The sequence below is a fragment of the Pogona vitticeps genome, chromosome 4, assembly GCF_051106095.1.
Source record: "Pogona vitticeps strain Pit_001003342236 chromosome 4, PviZW2.1, whole genome shotgun sequence".
In the NCBI taxonomy this organism is placed as follows: domain Eukaryota; kingdom Metazoa; phylum Chordata; class Lepidosauria; order Squamata; family Agamidae; genus Pogona; species Pogona vitticeps.
Window position 1 is genome coordinate 194,760,288 of NC_135786.1, and position 24,733 is coordinate 194,785,020.

Here is a 24,733-nt window from a genome sequence, read left to right on the forward strand (position 1 = left end):
TTACTTACTATTTACCAGGGAAGAGGAAAGGACCTTAGACATTTCCAGCCTTGAAACAGAGTATCAAAAATAGCAGTGATATATATTCGCGAAGGCTTTCACGGCCGGGATCTAATGGTTATCTTGGGTTTTTCGGGCTCTTTGGCCGTGTTCTGAAAGTTGTTCTTCCTAATGTTTCGCCAGTCTCTGTGGCCGGCATCATCAGAGGACAGCACTCTGAAGATGCCGGCCACAGAGACTGGCAAAACGTTAGGAAGAACATCCTTCAGAACACGGCCAAAGAGCCCGAAAAACCCACAACAACCAGCAGTGATATAGTTTGCTAGTTAGTATATATAGAAACAAAGATATATCCTCCTGCCCCAAAGTTCAGTTATTCAATGTCCAATATGTGAAGTGGCCATTCTGTTTGTTCAAATGTGATGGGGCTCTTATATTCTAATCAAGAATGCCACCTAGAGCATGTAGAATTTTGAAACCCAAATAATCACAGTTTTAATGTGTTCAGTTGTTTAGTCGTGTCCGACTCTTCGTGACCCCATGGACCAGAGCACGCCAGGCCCTCCTATCTTCCACCGCCTCCCGGAGTTGTGTCAAATTCATGTTGGTTGCTTCGATGACACTGTCCAACCATCTCATCCTCGGTCGTCCCCTTCTCCTCTTGCCTTCACACTTTCCCAACATCAAAGTCTTTTCCAAGGAGTCTTCTCTTCTCATGATATGGCCAAAGTACTGGAGCCTCAGCTTCAGGATCTGTCCTTCCAATGAGCACTCGGGGTTGATTTCCTTTAGAATTGATAGGTTTGTTCTCTTTGCAGTCCAGGGAACTCTCAAGAGTCTCCTCCAGCACCACAATTCAAAGGCATCAATTCTTCGGCGGTCAGCTTTCTTTATGGTCCAGCTCTCACTTCCATACAACACTACAGGAAAAACCATAGCTTTGACTATTCGGACTTTTGTTGGCAAGGTGATGTCTCTGCTTTTTAAGATGCTGTCAAGGTTTGTCATTGCTTTCCTCCCAAGAAGCAGGCGTCTTTTAATTTCGGGGCTGCTGTCTCCATCTGCAGTGATCATGGAGCCCAAGAAAGTAAAATCTGTCACTGCCTCCATATCTTCCCCTTCTATTTCCCAGGAGGTGATGGGACCAGTGGCCATGATCTTAGTTTTTTTGATGTTGAGTTTCAGACCATTTTTTGCACTCTCGTCTTTCACCCTCATTACAAGGTTCTTTAGTTCCTCCTCACTTTCCGCCATCAGAGTGGTATCATCTGCATAACGGAGGTTGTTGATATTTCTTCCTGCAATCTTAATTCCAGCTTGGGATTCCTCCAGTCCAGCCTTCCGCATGATGTATTCTGCATATAAGTTAAATAAGCTGGGGGACAATATACAGCCTTGTCGTACTCCTTTCCCAATTTTGAACCAATCAGTGTTTCTGTATCCAGTTCTAACTGTTGCTTCCTGTCCCACATATAGGTTTCTCAGGAGATGGATAAGGTGGTCAGGCACGACCATTTCTTTTAGGACTTGCCATAGTTTGCTGTGGTCCACACAGTCAAAGGCTTTTGCATAGTCAATGGAGCAGAAGTAGATGTTTTTCTGGAACTCTCTGGCTTTCTCCATAATCCAGCACATGTTGGCAATTTGGTCTCGAGTTCCTCTGCCCCTTCGGAATCCCGCTTGTACTTCTGGGAGTTCTCGGTCCACATACTGCTAAAGCCTACCTTGTATGATTTTGAGCATAACCTTGCTGGCGTGTGAGATGAGTGCAATTGTCCGGTAGTTGGAGCATTCTTTGGCACTGCCCTTCTTTGGTATTGGGATGTACACTGATCATTTCCAGTCCTCTGGCCATTGTTGAGTTTTCCAAACTTGTTGGCATATTGAATGTAGCACCTTAACAGCATCATCCTTTAGGATTTTAAATAGTTCAACTGGAATGCCATCACCTCCACTGGCCTTGTTGTTAGCCAGGCTTTCTAAGGCCCACTTGACCTCACTCTCCAGGATGTCTGGCTCTAGGTCAGCAACTATATTGTCTGGGTTGTCCGGGATATCCAAAACTTTCTGATATAATTCCTCTGTGTATTCTTGCCACCTCTTCTTGATGTCTTCTGCTTCTGTGAGGTCCCTTCCATTTTTGTCTTTTATCATGTCCATCTTTGCACAAAATTTTCCTCTAATATCTCCAATTATCCTGAACAGATCTCTGGTTTTTCCTTTTCTGTTATTTTCCTCTATTTCTTTGCATTGTTCATTTAAGAAGGCCCTCTTGTTTCTCCTTGCTATTCTTTGGAAGTCTGCATTCAATTTTCTGTAACTTTCCCTATCTCCCCTGCATTTTGTTTCCCTTCTCTTTTCTGCTATTTGTAAGGCCTCGTTGGACAGCCACTTTGCTTTCTTGCATTTCCTTTTCTTTGGGATGGTTTTTGTTGCTGCCTCCTGTAGAATGTTACGAGCCTCTATCCAAAGTTCTTCAGGCACTCTGTCTACCAAATCTAGTTCCTTAAATCTGTTCTTCACTTCTACTGTGTATTCGTAAGGGATTTGGTTTAGATTATACCTGAGTGGCCCAGTGGTTTTTCCTACTCTCTTCAGTTTAAGCTTGAATTTTGCTATGAGAAGCTGATGATCAGAGCCACAATCAGCTCCAGGTCTTGTTTTTGCTGACTTTATAGAGCTTCTCCATCTTTGGCTGCAGAGAATATAGTCAATCTGATTTCAATGTTGCCCATCTGGTGATTTCCATGTGTAGAGTCGCCTCTTGTGTTGTTGGAAAAGGGTGTTTGTGATGACCAGCTTTAAACTATTAAAACTGTGATGGCAGTTTTAATAGTTTGGGTTTATTTGTTTTGTGAGGGCTGTGCCTAGCAGAGAAGGCATGGAAAGAATTTGAGTCACTGGAAGGAGCCGATCATTGTAGCAGTGACAACAAATAGATTCTCTGGCTGCCACATGGGAGTAGTCAGAAACAGTCCATGGTGAACATGCAGTGTGGAATTAGGGTATATGTGTGAGAGAGGGAGCGAGGATATCAGACCTTTACATAGAAGATGAGAATGTGTGGGATGGGAAAGCTGAAGAGGAGAGCCAGGAACTTCAGTTATAAAAATATGGATGGAGATATTCGAAGAGATTACCATGTAGCTCATATAAGCAGAGCCATGGCAATGCAAGGAATATAAGAATATCCCCCACCCCCATCTCTCTTTTTCCATTTATGCAGCAACATTTCTTTTCCCCTTTTAACCATACTTCTTGATCCCGAGTGGAGGGAAGAAGGAGAAGATGCAGCTCTTCAGTAGAACCGAAGAAATGTTCTCCCTATGTTCAGAGGCACTCAAAAGAATTCTGATTATAAATTCACCACCTTCAGCTTACCAGCTAATCTTTGTAGCCACTTACTGCTGAAGTTCCATTTTGCAGTGGGCGGCTGTCCTCTAACTGAAATGAACACATCAGTTCTTATTCTCTTTTCCCATCTAGATAAACAAACTGTGGCATTTGAAGTGAACAGCACAAATGCTGCTGAGTGGCTGGGAGAAGGAAAGAAAGCAGCAGATCAACAACGAAGCTTAATTCAACAGCGTGTTAAAACCTGGGCTTTATTTTCCTGGATGTGCTGGAACTGCAAATCCTACTAGTGCCTGCTAGCAACTGCAATGTGAAATTTGTGGTCCACGGAGTCTGGAAAATGCTAGGTTGGGGGAACCTGACTGAAAATACAAGTGGGGCCAATTTGAAAGAATAAACAACAAAATGCTGCTGGCGTAAAGGTGTCAATCTACAGGAAAGTATCCTAGTTTCTTCTAGCTTTTCTTTTAAAGATAACCAATAGCATAATGTTGAATGCAACAAAGAACTGTGCCCATTAATATTAATATAGAATCAATTAGATATCTGAGTCCTCTGAGTAAAGTCTTCACTAATTAGACTTGCAGCAGCATTCAAAGTTCTGCATTCTTCCCAATTTGTTTCTCTCAGATAAAATTTTGTCTAAGTATCACCTTGAATTATTTTATAAAAGAGGAAATGTGTCACCCAAGGAAAATTAAAAACTGATTCTCTCTTATGTGTCTAATTCTTTTATGTATGTCAGCAAAAATACTGCCCCATATTGAACTGTGAAAACCACAATTGATCAAATTAGATAGTTGCAAAAGCAGGGAGCACATTTCATTGTGCCTTAATACTAGATCTTCCTAACATTTCAGACAAAAAAACCCCTCAAAATAATCTGTATTTTCCTCCACTCTCATTGCCTTCTTTTGAAACTCAAGGTTCATATTTGGCTGGAGAAAAGCTAGTACAGAAAAGTGCTTAGCCTCCGCAGCTCATAAAGATTCAAGCAACCCATTTATTTCTTCTACTTTAACAAAACCTCACATGACAACAATGTTGGTCTGGGCTTTGTGCAATTGCACCAAAAATTCCTTCACAACTACCAATTGTCTCAGCGACCATTAAAAATGTTATCTTCCTGTTGTGAGGGGGAAAAATGAGTCTGGTTTCACATTTAGTACATGAAGGTGAACTATGGCACAATTTACATTTGTATTGCTAACTAAGGCTGAACCTGACAATTTCTTCCAGACCACATTCTCTTTCCAGGGAAACTGATGTCCTACTTTTTGTGCATATGGATGATTTAGTGGCATCTGAGGGCTTGGGGACTGACAAGGACAATGGCCTCTTAGACTAGCGGTTCCCAACGTTGGGTAATCCAGGTGTTCTTGAACTGTAGTTCCCAGAAGCCTTTGCCACCAGCTGTGCTGGCCTGGCTTTCAGGGAACTGCAGTTCAAGAACACCTTGGTTACCCAAGGGCACCATTGTCTTAGACATATCAAGCATGGGAACTGCAGGCACTGGTGCTGTGGATTTTGAGATATCAGGTGTAGAAAGTTGTAATATTGAAGGCCTTTTGCTGCTGGATCAAAATTCAGTATTGAGGGTCTAAGTCCAGCACATCTAAGCAGTGTCCCTGAAAATGTCAGAACTGTTCCTACAGATCTGTAGGGACTCATTCTGGCTCTTTGCTTGGTCTGAAGAACTAGCTAGAACATCCATGTGTGAGACAACTATGTTACCAACATAGGGAACAACTCATTTGCATAAATGAAATAGATCAGAAGTGGTTTCCCCCTCCTTTTAAAAAAAAGAGTTTTGCATAATTAATCTAGTTTGAATCTTGAGCATCCAATGACATTTGGGATAATCAATGGGCAGTTTGCAAGCTGAATTTTACTCACAAGGCAATTTTAGCTGGCATTATCTGCTTTAATTACAGTGTAAGTCAGGCCTTTGCCCACAAAGCCTCATCTGTTCCGAACAACATGAACATAGGAAGCTATCTTGTGCTGAGTTAGACCACTGGTTCTTCTCACTGTTTGCCACTCAGCTATTCCATCACAAGAAAAGGCGTGGTTGCATAGGTAATATTAAATATTTCTATCATGTTCAGCAGGAGAATGTGTGAAGGGAGGTAGGTTAGTTAAGGAACCTTTCTAGTGCTGGAGATTTCCCTAGAATGACCTCTCTAGGCCTAAGTGTTTTAGGATAAAGGAAAGGGCCCTGTGGAAAGCAAACTGTTTTACCCCAACATACAGGTCATATGGAGATAGTTACTGTATTTCCTTCAAGAACTAAGGATGTAGCCAATGAGGCGGCATTGTAGCCTTGCCCAATAATGTTAAATAGCACAGAACAGCTATCTTAGCCAAACTCCATATGTACGTCAGAGGATCCTTTGCGTGTGTGTTTGTATCTGCAGACCTTTTGTATAATCTAGTAAGCATGGCTCTAATTATCAAATACTTGAGTTTTCTTTCTCTGCGTCTTCATTTGGTATTGTAGAAATAGCCTTATGTTTCAAACCTATGTAAATTCACCAAAGTCTCTGAAATTATCTACTGTTAATTTACATTAGTGAATATCTATTTTGTCCAAATTAGCCGCAGTATCCTTGACCTGCCGTTGATTTACTTTGGCTGAACAATAATTGACCTTAACATTTGCCAGCTACGTAAACTGTTGAGCTTCCAAAACATAGCAGAGGTGATTCAACAAAAATATCCTTACATGCTGTGCTAGCTATGTCTCTTACGTACTTGCATAGGAATGTAATGCTAGGGTTTGTTTTTAGCTGTGTACAGTATCTGAAATTGAAATCTTTCTCATTCTGTCAGGAGTTCAGCTAGTAGACTTCCTAGTGTCCTGGTCCTAAATGAATGGGGTGTTTCTCTGCCTCCCTGGCTCTTCCACCTCCTTATATGAACAAAAAAAAAATCATCTTTCCTATCCAGACTTCAAGCATACATTTCAGGTTGAAGAGAGTAACCATGGAATTTAGCACACTGTCACAACAACAGCAGTAACAAGGATCTTGATTTTCCTTCACAATTAAATTATAACAAAGTCTTGAATTTTTTGACAGAATTGTGAATAAATATCTCCAGTTTCAGGGTGCCACAAATGAAGCTGAAGAACCAACTGGCATTTCACTAGCATGATTGGTGTTCTTCAAGCAAGAATGTGTTCTAGGAATGAGTATATTCATGTCATGCCATGCAGCAGCCCAAAAATTCAGATAACCCTCAAGGGCCCTGGATTAAAAATAGAGAGGAAATGTGAGGAAATAAATAACTGGCACGAAAGGCTTGGCTTCAAAGTCAACAGTCAAATTCCAGTTTGGGAGGGATCATGGGACTGCATTCAATAAGAATGCAGAAGCTAAAGTTAGCAGGGCCAGATATAAACCCTACCTCTCTGCCCTGGGGCAATGGTTTTTAAGTGGGCAAAGCAGATTCAGTTGTGTTAATATCTCCTTAAGACTAATCCTCAATATAACAATGTTTCAGGTGGCAAAGCAGAGCTCCTGGTCCCGCAAAACAGTTACCACTAAAGGCTCTAAAGCAGAGAGGAGGGTCTCTCTTTGAAATCAAAGGAAGGAGGAAATGATTACAGTGGGGTCTCGACTTACGAACGGCTCGACATACGAACGTTTCGACTTACGAACCGCTCTCATAGGAATATATGGACTCGACTTACGAACTTAGATTCGAGTTACGAACTCTTTTTTCCCCTTTTTTTAAAAGCTAAGTCATCTTAGGTTAAAAGGAAAAAAGAAAAAATATCCCCCTCTAGTGGCAGAAGGCAGAATAGTAGCTTCCCATTAGTTTCTATGGACGAAAAGAGCAGATACGGATTAAATGGTTTTCAATGCATTCCTATGGGAAATGCAGATTCGACTTAAGAACTTTTCGACCTGAGAACTGCCTTCCAATACGGATTAAGTTCGTAAGTCGAGACCCCACTGTACTGCTGGAAAGATTGACAGCTGCTGCAGCCCAGAAAGGTACCTCCCAGCCACACCTATTAGAGGCAGCATGTGGGGCTGCAGTACTGTATACAGTGTCCAACATTTATTCTAGTGCATCTTGCTACGATACACTGCAGGATTTCAGCCACTGTGCACAAATATGAAAGCTAGACAGTAAGTGGATGGGGGAAAATCATTTCATTCAGAAGACAGTGTTGAAGAAGAATGTATAGCTATCACGAACTATTAGAAGGACATATAAGTGGCTGCTAGCTCTAATCAAGCCTGAACATTTTCTAGAAGTAGGGGCTGAAATACCTTGGGCATTTCATGAGAAGACAATCCAAAATGCTGGGAAAAGTGGAAGTCAGTGAGGAAAAGAAGATTGAACATAGAGACTGATCCAATAAAGGAAACTGTAGCCATTCGTCTGCAAGACACGAGCTGGGCTTTTAATGATAGGACATGTTGGAGGTCACTAATTCAGAAAGTCACCATAAATCAGAAGTGACTTCATGGCATATAACAACAATACTTGTTAGTACACAAGCAGAATTGAACACACCTAAAAAGCTTTTTGATGCCACTTTTATTTAAATTATATGAATTAGATACAAATGATTAACTTAAACCTAAAGCTTCTTAAATATGAGAAGCAAATACTGACAATGCTAGCCAATCAGGATATTCCCAGCACCCCCAGCCAACCAACAAAAGAAGTCCTAATCTGTATTTTTTTTCCTACCTAGATAATTTGAACTACAGCTTTCTTTGGACTGTAGATAATATGGACATCAAGTCAATGGTCACTGATAATGGGTATTGTTATTTTTAAAAACCATGTCTGGAAGGCACCAGCCTTCAGAATATGAAGTGGACTTGATTACATCTGTATAGCAAGGCAGCTTTAAGATACATATAGTTTGTCAGTTTTGCTTCTATTGGAATGAATGTTGGAAAGTTTGGATACATCTAATTCCCCTTCAGGCAAGGATCTTACTGGGATTTGTACCAATGTCCAGATTACTTTTTCTTTGGTTCTGTTTGTAACACTACCTGTAACCCACCCGCACATCCTGTTCCCTAGACTTTTTTACACCTCCCCAAATCCTTCATTTATATTTTGTTCTGATTGTTCTGGGAGTGGAATTTTATTTAGAATTTGTTTATTTAATTATTATTTAGGACATTTATATTCTGCCCTATCGCTTTTAATCTCAGGGTGGAGTAAAGCAATAAAAACAATCCAATATTTTAAAGCCATTTAAACCATGAAAATCTATATACATACTTTAAACTGATAACAAGAAGGAAGTCTCCACAAGCTACTTCTTATTCCTTGAAGGCCTTACCAAATAACCATGTCTTGTCTTGACACACAATGAGATTGATATCGGCACCAGTCAAACATCAAAGGGGAGGGCATTCCATAACTGGGGTGCTACAGTTGAGAAAACCCTACCCCATGTCTCTGCAGAGTGGATCATATTCCATGGCAAGACATGGAGGAGCTCCTCCCCTTAGCACATGCAGTCTGGAGTGTGCTTTATTTCTATTTTTAATGATGTTTTTCTTGGTTTTGGAAAAAGGATCATAGTATTCCCCTCCAAAAAGGAAGGAGAGCAGATATGGTCCCTTCATGCTGCAGCCCCATGACTACCAGAATGTTGGAGGATTGTGAAACATGTCGTTAAACCCTACAGACTTCAGTGAGTCAGTTAACATCTTTGTAGCAGAAAAGGTAAGGAAGATTCATTTCTAAGGTGAATGGTATATTGTTTCTCTACTGGTGCCAACTCAGTGTTTTTCTTAATTTGCCCCTCACTTTCCCTGCATGTGCATTGCTTTTGATTTTAATATTCTTTACCCTGCAAATGTTAGCACAAGGAATCTGCTGGGATGCTGCGTTGCCCGATGATTGCCTTTGTGCTCTATGTTTATTCGGCAGATAGTGTGAAAATGAATAAGTACCCTTGATTTGGTTGTTATTTACATATTTATAAAAAAAAACCAAGGCTCATCCATACCTTACAACAAGTGTGAGCAAAATAGCAAATCTTCTGTAAAATAAGCAAAAGAAAATCTAAAGAGTGCCTATTTTTCCTGGCAACAGTTTTTTACATGGTAGCATAAATATTTCACAGGCCACTGCATTCCTAAATATCACCTAAAATTAGAGTGCCAGTACACTGACTTTTAGAAGTCAGAATGAACATTCTTTACATTCATTCTAGTGGGATGTGGTGGCGCTGTGGGCTAAACCGCAGAAGCCTGTGCTGCAGGGTCAGAAGACCAGCAGTCGTAAGATCAAATCCACGCGACGGAGTGAGCTCCCATCGCTTTATCCCAGCTCGCGCCAACCTAGCGGTTCAAAAGCATGTAAATGCGAGTAGATCAATAGGGACCACCTCAGTGGGAAGGTAAACAGCATTCCGTGTATAGCCACGCTGGCCATGTGACCACGGAAGATTGTCTTCGGACAAAACGCTGACTCTGTGGCTTGGAAACGGGGATGAGCACCGCCCCCTAGGGTCGAACACGACTGGACAAAAATTGTCAAGGGGAACCTTAACCTTTACCTTTACCAATTTTTTTTCTTTTTGACTTACTGGCTTTGTTTCATTTTAGCCTTCAAAATCTATAAAGCCATTTATAAGGTGCAATGACTTACAGCCAAGATGAATAACATTGCAATCCAGTAGTTATAGTTTCTACCATCTAGACCTATCAAGACCTATCTAGAGACAAGAAAGGTGGTTTGTGAGGCAGTGCAACTTTCCTGCAATTCTCATCTTTCCTCTCCTTCTCTTTAAAGGTGCCTGAGACCCATTGGCCTCTTTTGCTTAATTCCCACATATGTTTGGAGAAGAGGAGAAGCAGATCCTACAAGCTATGTGATGCAATCATAATCCTGAATAACAGCAAACTGTAGACGGTACTCGCTACTCTTTAAAAAAACAAAATCTCAAATAGAAGTTTCTAGGGAAACAAACAATAGCAGTGTGAATGACAAGAAATAAATATCTGCCCTGGAATAGTTCACATGGTTTCTATCCCATAGATTTGTGCTCAGTCCAAAACATGTTTGAGCCCAGACATTATTAAGCATATCCTTTATTGGCTGGATAGCTCATTGATAAAACTATGTGGCTGTGGAGCCAGAGGTTGGAGTTTGATTCCACTCTGTGCCTCCTGTGAGTAGAACCAACTTGTGTAATCAAGCTGCAAGTCCCATGATGACCCCAGAAGAAAGAAATGGTAAACTACTTCTGTGTATTCTTTATGTCAAAAAACCCTGGAAAGGGTCACCATAAGTCAAAATTGACTTGACAGCGTATGAGAATAATTATTATTAGCTCAAATGGAAGGATTTTCATTGAAAAACTAATGCAAAGGCCTAAATACAGCTGGTATTACCAATTAGAGTAGACTCACTGAGATCATTGTTGACTGGTAAGTCAACAGCTAAAACAATTTCCAGTGGGCAAAATCCTGTTGGTGTATATTTACACTGGTCTAACCTGAATGGGATGCTAGAAATACTGTATTTAATTTAAACTAATGGAAGACTTTTTATCCTCTTTTTCACTTTCTGAGATCCCCTAGTGCCCTCATGTTGTTCAACTGTTTTCCAGTGTAATTCTATGCGTGTCTTCTTAGAATGAAGTCTCCTTTAATCCATTGAAACTTATTCCTAGGTAAGGTGCACAGGATTGCATCTCAACTGTGCAGTCCTATACATGTCTACTTAGAAGTCAGTCCCATAGTTGAAATCATCTTTGCTCAAATCACTCATGCAACCATATGAAGAGTCTGGTTTTTATGGGGTGTATGCAAGGGATCATCCAGGACATCTTTGCATAAAGAAGTCGAGGGTTCCTGAAGGGGATCTCTGCTTGCATAAAGGCAACCCTTGCGCACTTGTGAGATGCTGCATTATGTGTCAGAGGGCCTTAATATTCCACTGACAATCAACAGAATTGGGGCCAATGAATTATTCCCAGATTGGTGGGAAGTCTGAATAATTTACTCCTGCTATCTCTTTTGCTCGAGAAACTCAAAATGGTAAGGGAAGCAGAGTAGTGACGTAAATGAGTAAGGTTTATGTAACTGATTGGAGCACGACAGGTATTCTGTGGTTCATTTGGGATGGAGCTCTCCATAAAATGAAAGGGTGAGGCTCCCTCCATGCTTGGATCGTGGCCACTGTTGCGAAGTACAATTGGATAGAAAGATGGCATATACATTCAACAAATAAGAAGCAATAATAATAATTATAGGCACCATATGATATTGAAAAATCTTTGTATATATCAGATGATAAACTAATTAGGAAAATATATAAATTCCTTCTAAGATAGAAAATGGAGGACGAAAAGGTCAAAGAAACGATGGTTCAATGAGCACAGAATTTTGGATACAATATTGACTTTGAAAAATGGCAAGAGCTGTGGTCTAGAAACTATAAGATGACAATGGCAACATCCTATAAAGAGAATTTATATAAAATGTTTTATAGATGCCATTTATCTTCTGACAGATTGTCTAAGGTGTATTCTAATAGGCCAAGTAAATGTTAGAAGTGTCTTAAAAAAACTGGAACCTATTATCACCTCTGGTGGACTTGTGATAAAGCAAAAAGTTTTGGAGCAAAATACATACATGGCTTGTTAAAATAATTATAAAGCATGTAGACTTTAGGCCAGAGCTCTTTCTGTTAGGTATAATACCAGAAAGTGTTGATAAACAAAATGTATATTTAATACTCCATATTTTAACAGCCGCGAGGATTATATATGCACAGTACTGGAAAAAGGAAGGAACACCTACAAATCAAGAAATAATTAAAATATACTGGACTGCGCCAAAATGGATAGACTAACACTGAAAATCAAAGAAGATACAAAATATTGTCAAACATGGGACTTGTTCTATCAATGGTTAGAAGGATGTTGTATAGATTAGGAGCGTAATGTGTATGGTAGTTGTTTTAACAAATGAATATAAGCTGTACTTAGGTGGCATGATGTTAAATCAACATGGATGGATTTTATATAATAAAAAATGTTAAAAAAAAATAAAAATCTTTGTATATTTTTTCTTTGTATAAAAGAATAAATTAAGGAAATTTAAATTAAAACATTTTGATCTTCTTTATTTATTTATTTTATTTATTTATTGTATTTATACCCCGCCTATCTAGTCATTTCGTCCACTCTAGGCGGCTATCCAATTTTCATCAGCTCATTCATGTGAGCAGGTGGTCTAGAGCTATTTGAACCAACCATTACAATATATGTTTCCTTAAACCTCTCTCAGAGACAGAACCCCATTTTCCTTACATTTTTCTTTTTCATATACTGTATAATGTTGATTTGCCTTCACTATTGGAAATTCATTCCCCTTACTTCTCCAGAAGTGCAAGCTGGATTTCGAAGGGGCAGAGGAACTAGAGACCAAATTGCTAACATGGGCTGGATTATGGAGAAAGCCAGAGAGTTCCAGAAAAACATCTACTTCTGCTTCATTGATTATGCAAAAACCTTTGACTGTGTGGACCACAGCAAACTATGGCAAGTCCTTAAAGAAATGGGAGTGCCTGACCACCTTATCTATCTCCTGAGAAACCTATATGTGGAACAGGAAGCAACAGTTAGAACTGGATATGGAACAACTAATTGGTTTAAAATTGGGAAAGGATTACGACAAGGCTGTATATTGTCTCCCTGCTTATTTAACTTATATGCAGAATACATCATGCGAAAGGAATCCCAAACTGAAATTAAGATTGCCGGAAGAAATATCAACAACCTCAAATATGCAGATGATACCACTCAGATGGCAGAAAGTGAGGAGGAATTAAAGAACCTCGTAATGAGGGTGAAAGAGGAGAGTGCAAAAAATGGGCTGAAACTCAACATCAAAAAACTAATATCATCACCTCCTGGTAAACAGAAGGGAAAGACATGGAGGCAGTGACAGATTTTACTTTCTTGGGCTCCATGATCACTGCAGATGGAGACAGTAGCCACAGAATTAAAAGACACCTGCTTCTTGGGAGGAAAGTGATGACAAACCTTGACAGCATCTTAAAAAGCAGAAACATCACCTTGCCAACAAAAGTCCGAATAGTGAAACCTATGGTTTTTTCTGTAGTGATGTATGGAAGTGAGAGCTGGACCATAAAGAAAGCTGACTGCCGAAGAATTGATGTCTTTGAATCGTGGTGCTGGAGGAGGCTCTTGAGAGTCCCCCGGACTGCAAGGAGAACAAACCAATCAATTCTAAAGGAAATAAAACCTGAGTGCTCACTGGAAGAACAGATCCTGAAGCTGAGACTCCAATACTTTGGCCATCTCATGAGACGAGAAGACTCCCTGGAAAAGACCCTGATGTTGGGAAAGTGTGAAAGCAAGAGGAGAAGGGGACGACAGAGGATGAGATGGTTGGACAGTGTCATCGAAGCAACCAGCATGAATTTGACACAACTCTGGGAGGCAGTGGAAGATAGGAGGGCCTGGCGTGCTCTGATCCATGGGGTCACAAAGAGTCGGACACGACTAAACGACATATAAGAGTGCATCTTTAATCTAAACTTGATATTGTGTTAATTTGGAGTGCTAATGAGATAGGGATTTCATTGTTTGTTGAAATGTTATGCTTGGGCTTTCTTTTCTGTGGGAGTACTACTGAGACATTGATAAATGTACATCTATGACTCAAAGCAAAACATGATTTGCGCAAACACAGGGGTTCACACATTTTGAGAAATGAAAGATTTGTACTTACTCTCAGCTTTCATGAGATTGTTCTTTTCTACCAGTTGTGAAGTTATGGGAAACAGAACAAAACAAATGTGTGATGAGGGAAAGTTCAATAAAAAAATAATTAGCAGGTTGGTGTTGCCTCTCTTTATCTTTGAATATCATGAAATCAGTCTAAAGAATAAATAAAGTTGGGACATGCATCGTCTTTCTGGTTGTCTCTATCAATATTCACACAAGCATAATTGTTGGAAAACAAGCAACAAAGAGGTTTTTCCTCCTGATGTTCATAAAGTACAGTCTAATCACTAACTGATTTGTGGGTTTTGTGTATTTTTGAACAGAAATAACAGGCATTTCTTTTGTTGTGGAATGTGATATTGAAAATCAGATTAAAAAACATCTTGGTGACTGTTATCTATGCTTTAAATAATATCAACACAATCTAAAAGGTTTTGTTTAAAAGTGTGAAGGAGAAACCAGTTCCTTGCCCCCCCAAATGCTGTTCAATTTTTATGACACAAGATGTAGTCACACCAGCGAAATGTCCTCTGTGGTTACACGACATTTAATCACCTTCCTATTGTGCTTTGAGGTCACGTGACATTGATTCCAGGATGTGTGTCCCGATGTGTTTTTGGGTTACTGAGTCATTTCCTTCCAATTCAATAAGAACCTAGAGCTTCTTGTTGAGACTGTTTGACAACACAAACTCCACAGAAAAATTAAAAATAAAAATAAAAAAACATTTTAAAATGACACACATGGTGACAGTAGCTCAAAAAAGTTGTGATAAGATCATCGTTCATACACACAACCATGCAATATTTATTTTAAAAGATCCACAACAAAAAAAAGTAGAAGCCTCTGGCTGAGCAAGAAACGATCCACAGTTAGCATGCTTGCCAGGTAAATGATTTGCCAATGGTCATGCATCATGTGATTGCAATTTTAAATTACGAAATCAAAGTGGGGAGAAGTGGAAAACGTTTTATTGGTGTGACCACAGCCAGCTGGTACTGCTGAGGTAGCATCTTACGCTTAGCATGTAAGTGGAGCCAGAGAATCGCACAGTTGTCTTCAAATCCACCTATCTGTCCAAATAGGTACTGAATGTTTTCTTGTTCCCTTGAGTTCCTTCTGTCTCTGAATGAAGGAAGACGGGAGAATGATCACAGTCCACAGTGGTTATGTAAGTCTCATTGAGTAAAAATTGTAAAAGAGGTTCACATGAAGTCTACATTGTTATTATTAAGTGCTAGGTGAAGACATATTCTCACAGACATTTAAGGCTTAAATTGTTTTTGGACACTGCTGTGTTGCTGCTTTTCCTCTAAGGAATTGGTATTTACTTTTTCCATAAAAAGGATCAAAGTGCCTTAAAAGCATAAAAGCAATACCAGTTACGTGTAATAAACCATTTATTTTCAAAGTACATCCCATTTTGTATTTTGATTTATTTTGTATATTATCTTACCTGGGAGCAGAACTGCATGACAGCATATGCATTTGCTAAGTAAGTACATAAAGAAAGAAGCATACTGTCAGGCTCAGTCTGCTGTTGCATACAACTCTTCAGAAGAGTTTGTAACCGGCCTTTATTGTGAGTAAATGAGTATAAGATTGTCCCATTAATCTTTATTTTCTACACTTGTCTTCTAGAACAAGTGCTCTTGGGTTGAAAGATTATAACGTCACGACTTGGATTTAAGGCTTAGATTTGTTAATAATAACCCACTCACCCATAATACTTTGTCAAATAAGATTGTTGGATTCTGAAATGGATTTCTGCTGTTGACATCAGGTAAGCACCAGAGCTGCACATAATTGGTTTTGCCATCCCTTATTGCAGAAAAGGCCTTATTGATTTCTTTGCTCTCTAGAAGGTAATCATAGCACCCAGTCAACTAGTGAGAAAGTGGAGTTGGCCAGAAACATGGAAGAGAACTGTCAGTTGAAATTAAAGCAATGGAAGCAAAATGGAGGGGGGGGGACCCAGAAATGTTATCATTCTTTGTTGGTCCTGGATTTGCCCCTCATTTATGGGCCAAGGCAGTTCCAGTGCTAATTCCTAGTTTATAAGATATGGGGCTTGTCAGCCTTGGAAGGCAGCCTATCTAGGAGAAGGAAAACTCTGATTTCAAACCCCCACTGCCTTGTGGCTATATCCACTGATGGAAAAAGCTTCAGGAGTTAACCTTGGGGCAAAATCCGGAGCCGGAGTCCCAGAGGCAGTTCGTGTCGTTCTGTCAACTCCTGCAACATCGCTGGAACCAGTTGTATTGGCTCTTGCCTTTCCATTGGACTATTTCAGCAACGTGGAGAGGGGGGATTTGCTGCTTGGGTAAAAGCCTATCCTCCATATGATTTTACCCAGGCTCCGTGCTCTGGAGGGGACACTCCAGCTCACAGCACGTTACCATGGTCTCTCGAGACTGAAGGATTCCTAAGAAGAAAGATGTGACAGAATCGTCTCCAAATCTACCTGGCAACATCAGAAAGGAGCTTATTGGGTGAGAGAAAGCAGGAGAACCATTCAAGAAGAAGGAGAAGGAAAGCATTAATTTGTTTTCCCAAGAAGGGAGGAGGGAGTTAACAGGGAGAGCTAAGTTTGTCTGAATTTTTAGAGAGGGCTGTAAAAGAGAAATACTTTGTATCAGAGAGAGCAAGATCTGGTGTGGGAAAGTTGGCATGTCTGATTAATTTAACCTCAAGCTAAAGTCTTTACAATTTAACAAGTTATTTTTCAATAAATATCTTATTTTTATGTTTCAAATTTAAAACCACTTGGGCTCTTGTGATTTGGGCAAGCCTAGTGAAAGTAACAGGCAGTTTAAAGGTGATTAGCCAGGTTAGGGCTGGTCACATATTTTAGTGGCAGTGTTGTGAGATCCGTCAAATCCAGGAGAGACTTTAAAGCAGTGGTCCCCAACCTTGGGCCTCCAGATGTTCTTGGACTGCAACTCCCAGAAGCCTGCACCACCACCTCTGCTGGCCAGGATTTCTGGGAGTTGAAGTCCAAGAACCTCTGGAGGCCCAAGGTTGAGGACCACTGCTTTAAAGGACCAGGAGAGGTCAGACATAAGTAAGTAGCTCAGATGTTACTATTGTTTTTCATGATTTCATAGTTCTTATTAATATAGAAGGATCAAAATGAGACCTCAACCCCAGCTGCACAGAGTGCAAGGGTGTTTTTGTTGCTGTTGTTCTTTCCACCACCACTGATTTTCTTCACAGCACGAAGTGTGATCAGCCCATTATTAACTCAATATGAGTTGACTTGAGGGAAGAATGCCACTGTATTTCATTGCTAAAATGTGGGCCCAGCAAACTCTTTTCCCGTCATTTTTCCATCTTTTTGAAGGTTGTATGTGATGCAGAGTAAGCAAAACAGCAGGACAGAAGCAATATTAACCTATAGATTCTGTTGGCCTAGCATCGTCATGGCATCACCTCCTAGCAACATATCCAGCTAATAACAGATCACTATAGTAATTCACAAACTGTTGGGAGGGTAGAATTTGCAAATATATGAACAATTTCTACCCATTATATCACCACTTATTTTGGAAATGAAAGGTTATATTCCTTGCTTCTAAAGATTAATAAATGTTATTATCTTAGCTTTTCCCATTAATCTGTTCTTATGATAATGATGTTTATGCTATATTTCTGTGAACTGGGCATCTTTGTTTGGTAAGGATGTCTGCTGTATCTATTTAACATCATTATTTTCCAATGCATTTTAAATAACATGAGTAACTTCATCCTTTCTTGAGCAATCCTCAAGCTTGAATTGATGTTGAAGCCTAGTACAAAGCCTTCAGCTTATTACACAGACTAAAGCTGTTTGCTGATTTCTGATTTTGTTTTGGAAAATATCAGTTGTTCATACTGATATTTTGCAATCTTACAGTTGATCGCCGTGTACAGATTTCATTTTTGTGTACAAAAAATTTTCTGACTACAACAGGTGAGTCAGAATTTATGGCTACAAGAGCAGATCACAGATTTATTTCTCCATCTGACTCATTCTTAATATAATTTACCATCATTCCAGAACTACTGTTATCAGTTTAGTGATTGTGCTGATCTATATAACAAAGCTTTCCAATGGAAACAGTAGCAGTTTTGAGGGGGCTATGTTCACTGTGGGAGGTTTTGAGGGGTCTCTGTTCATTGGCCCATTAACAGGTTCATGGGTTCTAGAGACAGGGCCTTCACAGTGTTAGTCCCTAACCTGTAAAACTCCCTTCTGAAAGAGATATAGCTAGCCTGATTTATAGTGCTGTTAGGAGAGGTTTGAACACCCGTCTCTTCCCCTGAATATAATTGGAATGCTGATCAATTTGAAAATACATTTTATTAGAGTCGACATTATTTAAAATTGTTTTATTTAGTATCCAATTAATGTTTGCTAAATATTTGCTGAATGTTTTTTCATACTGTAAGCCACAGTGGTATTTAAAAGGCAGCTAAGAAAGGAGTTGATGTGATCAGATGGACATTTTGCCTACTCTCTGGTACACTGTGAGGATGGGTTGATTCACTCTTTTTTCTAGCAACCACACAGCATAATCACTGGAGTGAATAAAATTGTCCCCAGACCATTCCTACCTGCACTTTTCTGAGGCCCTGTCAGAGGCGTCTACTTTTTTTTGGTGCCAGTAGGATCATTCTGTTTTTTTTTTTCCCCAGCACATGTAATAGTTGGAAACAAACAAAAACAGGTTTTCTGGCTATCAAGGCTTCTTCCAGTGGGAATTTCCAATATTGTGAAGTGGCTTAATAACTTCAGAATATTGGAAAATTAAATGCTTCCTCTGTTCCTCCTTCCATGTCTGCCACCATGGATTCAGTTGTGGGCAGTTTCTTTACCAGCCCTTTAAGAAGAAGCTCTGGAGCTACTTGTCCTTGTCCTCCACTCTTCCTCGGTAGCATTTTGGACGCCTTCCGACCTGAGGGGCACATCTTCCAGTATCATATCTTTTAGCCTTTTGTTTCTGTTTATGGGGTTTTCTTGGCAAAGATACTGGAGTGGCTTGCCAGTTCCTGCTCCAGGTGGATCGCATTTAGTCAGAACTCTCCACTATGACCTGTTTGTCTTGGGTGTCCCTGCAAGGCATAGCCCATAGGTTTTCTGAATTACTCAAGTCCCGTCGCCACGCCAAGGCAGCAGTCCATGAAGGGGTATCAGCTTGCACCAATGGGAGTTGTTGGGAGGTGGAGCTAAAGTGAAACTAGAAGGGAGGGGTCAGTTGGACTTAGACAGTTGGAGTTAGAGACTTGAGAGTTAGAGAGTTAACCATGAAGTGGGGAGTTAGGCTGTGGAGAGTTAAAGGTGGCAGTTGATAGTGAGGATGTTAAAGTTAAATAAGGAATAAGTTATTAAGATCCAATAAATGCCTTAACATCTTTTAACAAATTATTTAAATAAACTGTAATCAATAAACCTTTTTTATGCTTAAAGTTACACCGCGTATGGACCTCAATCTTTCTGAGTAAATTGTGTTGGTATGGACCAACTGGTGAAAGTGTGAAGTAAAAAGGGCATGTGGCTTGTGTGCCTTGGGTTAGTGAAGCAACCTGAGGGCACGCAGGAAAGTGGGTGCACATCACACATTGCTTCTCTTTTTTGGTTTCCTATCCATGTGTTTTCAGACAAAAGTGCATGTTCCTCCATTGGATGAACTGTTAAGCACTGTTTAAATATGAACACTTTTTTAACATCCACTTTTCAAAAGGGAGGATTTTACTCTGGAAGTATAAAAGGTTGTCTATGAACATGTGAGTTTCAGAGTATAATTTTTATCCCATCTACAGAGAGACTGGAGAAAATACAGAAGAAGAAAATTAAAAACAACCAGAATAGATGTCTTGCAAATCCTTACAAAAAAGTATCAAAATCCAGATCTCTGTAGATTCATTGTGACACATATTACCCCAGGGTTGCATATTTTCAGTTCTGGATACATCTCTTCAAAATTATCTGTGCTTGGTCTTAACTTTTCCAGTATGTATTATAAAGAATCAAAGTATGTCCAGAGAGAGGTGTTAATCTGCATTTGTGCTGGTCTATTGGGTGCTACATGCATTAGAATGCTTGTTAGAAAATAGCAAAACAAAACAAAACAAAACACTGCCCAGATACATCTGGTGAAAATAAACTAAATGTATGTGGCAGATTATTAATGCATATTTCAGTTTTCTTAAGAGCTGTGAGTCATCCTCTTTTTGATACCTAGGTCATGCTGCCTGAGGAGCCAAAGTCAAGAAATTATTTGTCTTCTCAAAACAAAAAGATATCAGTGCAACATTATACACAGATTGTGTTTTACCTTAATTGCTCCTCTCCAAAGCCTAAGGTAGTCTGATGAAGATGAATAGGGTTTAGTAACATAACAAGTGAGAGCTGAATTTCCTTGAATTAATGCTGACTTGCATAGTTTTTAAGAAATCAAAACAGAGCAAACAATGAGCAAAATCCTGTTGTGTTGCATAGTAGATTACACTAGAGTACACCTATCGAATCAAAGAGAACTCCTCCATACATTCCACTAATTCAGATGGCCATACTCTAAATGCAATTCACTGTGCTAAAGTGTCTGATGGCTACTGGAGTGCACAAAAGAACTTCAGAATATCACTATATGCTTTATAGATTACAGCAAAGACTTTGACAGTATAGATCATGAGAAACTATGGGTTGTTCTGAAAGAAATGTCTGTACCTCAGCACTTGATTGTCCTGATGAGTAACTTGTGCTGTGGACAAGAAGCTACTGTTAGGGCAGAATATGGAGAGACAGAGTGACAAAGGTAGAGATTTGCAGATGACAATGTCTAACTGGCAGAAAGCAGCAATGACTTGAAATAACTTCTGCTGATTGTGATAGAACAGTGTTCCCCAACCTTTTTCGGAACACAGACCGGTTGAGGGGTATGGACTCCATGTGTGGACCGGTTCCGGGGCGGGGACAGAGCCTGGGAAAAATTCAAAAGATCTCCCCTCCTCCGGCTCTTTCCTCCTGCGGGGTCTCTCCGTGCTGCTGCCTGCCCACTCTCCCTTGAAAGCCTGCCTCCCCCCCGGCTCTGTCTTCAGCCGTGTGGTCTCTCCATGCTTCTGGCTTTCCAGCAGCAGAGAGAGACCCTGCGCAGGAGATAGAAGTCGGGGGGTTGGGTCTTTTTGAATTTTTCCCGGGCTCTGTTGGCTGGGAGCGCAGGGCGATCGGGCAAGGTGAGGAGGTCTCCGCACAGCCCTGACAGCCCGCCCGCTCTCCTTTGTGAGCCTGCCTCCCCCCTGCTCTGTCTCCAGCCACTGAATCTCTCCATGCTGCTGGCTTTCCAGCCAGGCTGGAAAGCCAGCAGCATGGAGGAACCCCACGGTGGGAGGCCATTTGAATTTCCTGGGTTCCTGTCTTCAGCCGCTGGGTCCCTCCGCACTGTTAGCTTTCCAGCCAGGCTCCGGGAGACTGCACCACTGTTTGTGCGCAGGTGCAAACAACCTTTGCGGGGGTGAGTGTGGGGGGAGGTCTGTCTTGGCGGCCCAGTCAGGCTTAAGCCACGGACCGGCAATGGGCCGCAGACCAGGGGTTGGTGACCTCTGTGATAGAAGGACGTGCTACAGCAAGCCTGCGAATGAACAGTATGAAGAAAAAATTATGACTAGAGAATGGAATGGCATCCTTCAGTCTCGAGAGACTATGGTAATGTGCTCTGTATAGAGGACTTGGAGAAACAGAGGCTGGGCACATCATGAGAAGACAGGATTCTCTGGAAAAGAAAATGCTGGGAAAGGTGGATGGGAAACTCCTTAAAGTTTACCACTATATACATTATACTGCTTTGCCACTGGAGTTTTCAGTGAAAGTGTAATGTCCAGATACTTTCAAATAGCCTATTGCATTAGGAAACTTTAGGAGATATCTATGAATATTAACGACCATTTTTTCCAGTAAAGCTAGAGATGGAAGACTAAAGTTAAGTCATAAAAATGGGTTGTCATTTATTTTTACAGACAATTCTTTTTTATTTTATTTTTTAATAAATTTATTAAACAAACATCCAACCTAAACAACATAAACCTAACACCACAATAAAATACAATTACCTAAGTGCCACCACCACTTAGGGCTAGCGTTTGCCCCATCTTGTTTAATGTTTTTCCCCTTATTTAAAATTGTTTATATTGTTAGATGTCTGTTGTAAGCCGCCTAGAGTGGTCCTGAGGGACTAGATAGGCGGGATATAAATAAAATAAATAAACAAAATAAATAAATAAATACATTTTAATTTTCATTCAGTCCATTTTCTCTCCAAAACTTCATTGTTTCTTCCCTCGGTGTATATACCTTCCCTCTCCGAAATACATATTCCAGGAATACACTCCATATTTTCTTAAATTCATTATTTTTTGATAGTCCTCTTGTTATTTTCATATCACATGTCAGTTTGTCATTAATTGCCACATCCCATAGTTCTCTGTACCATTCCTCTAAATTGACTTGGTTATCATTTTTCTAGTTTCTTGCAAAAATTAACCTTGCTGCCATAATCATTATTAATATTAAGTCCTTATTTTCTTTCAGCAATTGATCCTTCTTAATAAAATTCAATAAAGCCATTGACAGGTACATTTGAATATTTAATCCTGCTATTTCCCTTATATTTTAAAAAAATTGCTTTCATTATTGCTTTCTTAATTCACATGACCATCCCATATGTATATACATCCCCTTCTTTTTACACCTACAGCAATAATGATTATACATTTTTATTTATTATATTCAGTTTTACCAGCATTAAATACCACCTCCATATTACCTTATAACAATTTTCTTTCATCCTTACAGACATGTTCTTCATAATTCTTTAATCCCACATTTTATCCCATTCTTCTGCTATTACTTCTTAATCCAAATCATATTGCCTCTGTGTTTTTAATCCTTGTGTATCCTGTTCAGCCTGAATTAATAATTTATATATTTGACTTACAGTTACAGATAATTCTTATGATAATAAATGCTGTACATTTCAAATCCAGCATGATTTATTCACTATTTCACTATGTAAATATCTGATTCACTAGCTTTGATTGCCTGTCAATTTATAAGCAAAAGAAAAATAACTTGCGAGGTGTATTAACTTTCGGAATATATTGTTTATGACATGTGGATTGAAACATGAGAAAAGTATATTCCAGTTACCTGAAACAAATACAAATCTCTGAAGGACAGCATGATAAATTACTTTTATGACTGCACAGTAGAATAGTTTTGTGTGATAAAATATATCTCATGCCATCTGGAACATCGGTCTTTGACAGACACTCACATTCAGCCTTAAGGTTGAAAGCTGGAAGCACCTATTTCTTTGGTGACCATCATATTATTAGATGTGACAGGACTGTCCCTAATAGGATAATTAATGAATCTTATTGAAGGATGAATCTTTGATCAATATTGATAAATTACAAAAAAAATGACATTTTAACAAAATGCCGTTTCCTCTTCATGCTGTGGACTGAAAGACAAGTTGAAATTTCATTTTAATCTTTTCTGTCTCTTATATCTAGGAAAGAAACCTAGAGGAGAAAGCAACCAGAGAAGGGAAGAGAATATTCTTATAAATGTCTCTCTATTCAAATAACCCCTGGGAATTCTGTAATATCTTGAGTTATCTTTAAATTTAATCTGGCAACTACATTATTCTTTGGAGCCATTATATTCCCCCAGCTATATAAAGAATCAATTCTTCAAAAATCTCTGGTTTATGAATGTAGGATATTGTACTTCTGTACCCATGATTCAAAAAAACCAGTACACAGCCTGATATTAAGAATGTAAGAACATAAGAAGACCCATTCTGGATCAGGCCAAGGGGCCCATCTAGTCCAGCTTCCTGTATCTCACAGTGGCCCCACCAGATGCCTCTGGGAGCACATGAGACAACTAGATACCTGTTTCCTGATACCCTTCCCCTGCATCTGGCATTTTGAGGTACCTTCCTTTTACGTCTGGAGATTATAGATCCCCATCACGGTTGGAACCTGCGATAGACTTCTCTTCCAGAAATCTGTCCAATCCAATTTTCAAGCCATCTAGGCCTGATGTCATCATCACATCCTGTGGCAAGGAGTTCCACAGACGAATAACACGCTGGGTAAAGAAATCTTTTCTTTTGTCTGTTCTCACTCTCCCAACACTCAATTGGAGGGGCTGTCCCCTGGTTCTGGTATTGAGTGAGAGAGAAAAGAGTTTCCCTCTATCCACTTTATCCATCCTCTGTGTAATTTTATACGTATCAGTCATGTCCCCCCTCAAGTGACTTTTCTCTAGACTAAAGAGCCCCAAACAGCCTTTCCTCATAAGGGAGCCTTTCCTCATAAGGGAGGTGCCCCCAGCCCAGTCATCATTTTACTCACTCTCTTTTCTTCACCTTTTCCTGTTTCACTATGTCTTTTTTGAGGTGTGGCAACCAGAACTGTACACAATACTCCAGATGCAGCCTTTCCAGCTTCTGCACAATATCATGCCCAGATTGCCAGTATGAAAAAAAGATGCCAAAGGGCAGCCTAAATGTTGGCAATACCAACGGCAGCAGTCCAGGTGGTCTACAGGATATCCTCTTGCGTTCATTATCATTCACAAAG

At 39.9% G+C, this 24,733-nt stretch overlaps 2 long non-coding RNA genes across 3 annotated transcripts in view; both read left to right on the plus strand.

The window, feature by feature from the left end:
- The window catches only part of LOC110080236 (uncharacterized), a 32,428-nt gene extending 19,969 nt beyond the window's left edge, over positions 1-12,459 (plus strand). The window contains exons 3-6 of one of the 2 annotated variants that reach the window (XR_013545388.1): positions 3,487-5,433; positions 8,909-9,060; positions 10,135-10,254; positions 12,101-12,459. This is a non-coding gene — a long non-coding RNA (uncharacterized LOC110080236). Of the gene's footprint in view, positions 1-3,486; positions 5,434-5,963; positions 6,056-8,908; positions 9,061-10,134; positions 10,255-12,100 lie in introns of those variants that run through there. The other variant, XR_013545389.1, reaches the window with a different exon arrangement.
- A 3,341-nt stretch (positions 12,460-15,800) lies between these two features.
- On the plus strand, positions 15,801-24,115 carry LOC144589326 (uncharacterized). Its single transcript, XR_013545391.1, has 3 exons — positions 15,801-15,887; positions 22,671-22,712; positions 23,657-24,115. It is a non-coding gene; the product is annotated as an uncharacterized LOC144589326 (long non-coding RNA).
- Positions 24,116-24,733: the final 618 nt, after the last annotated feature.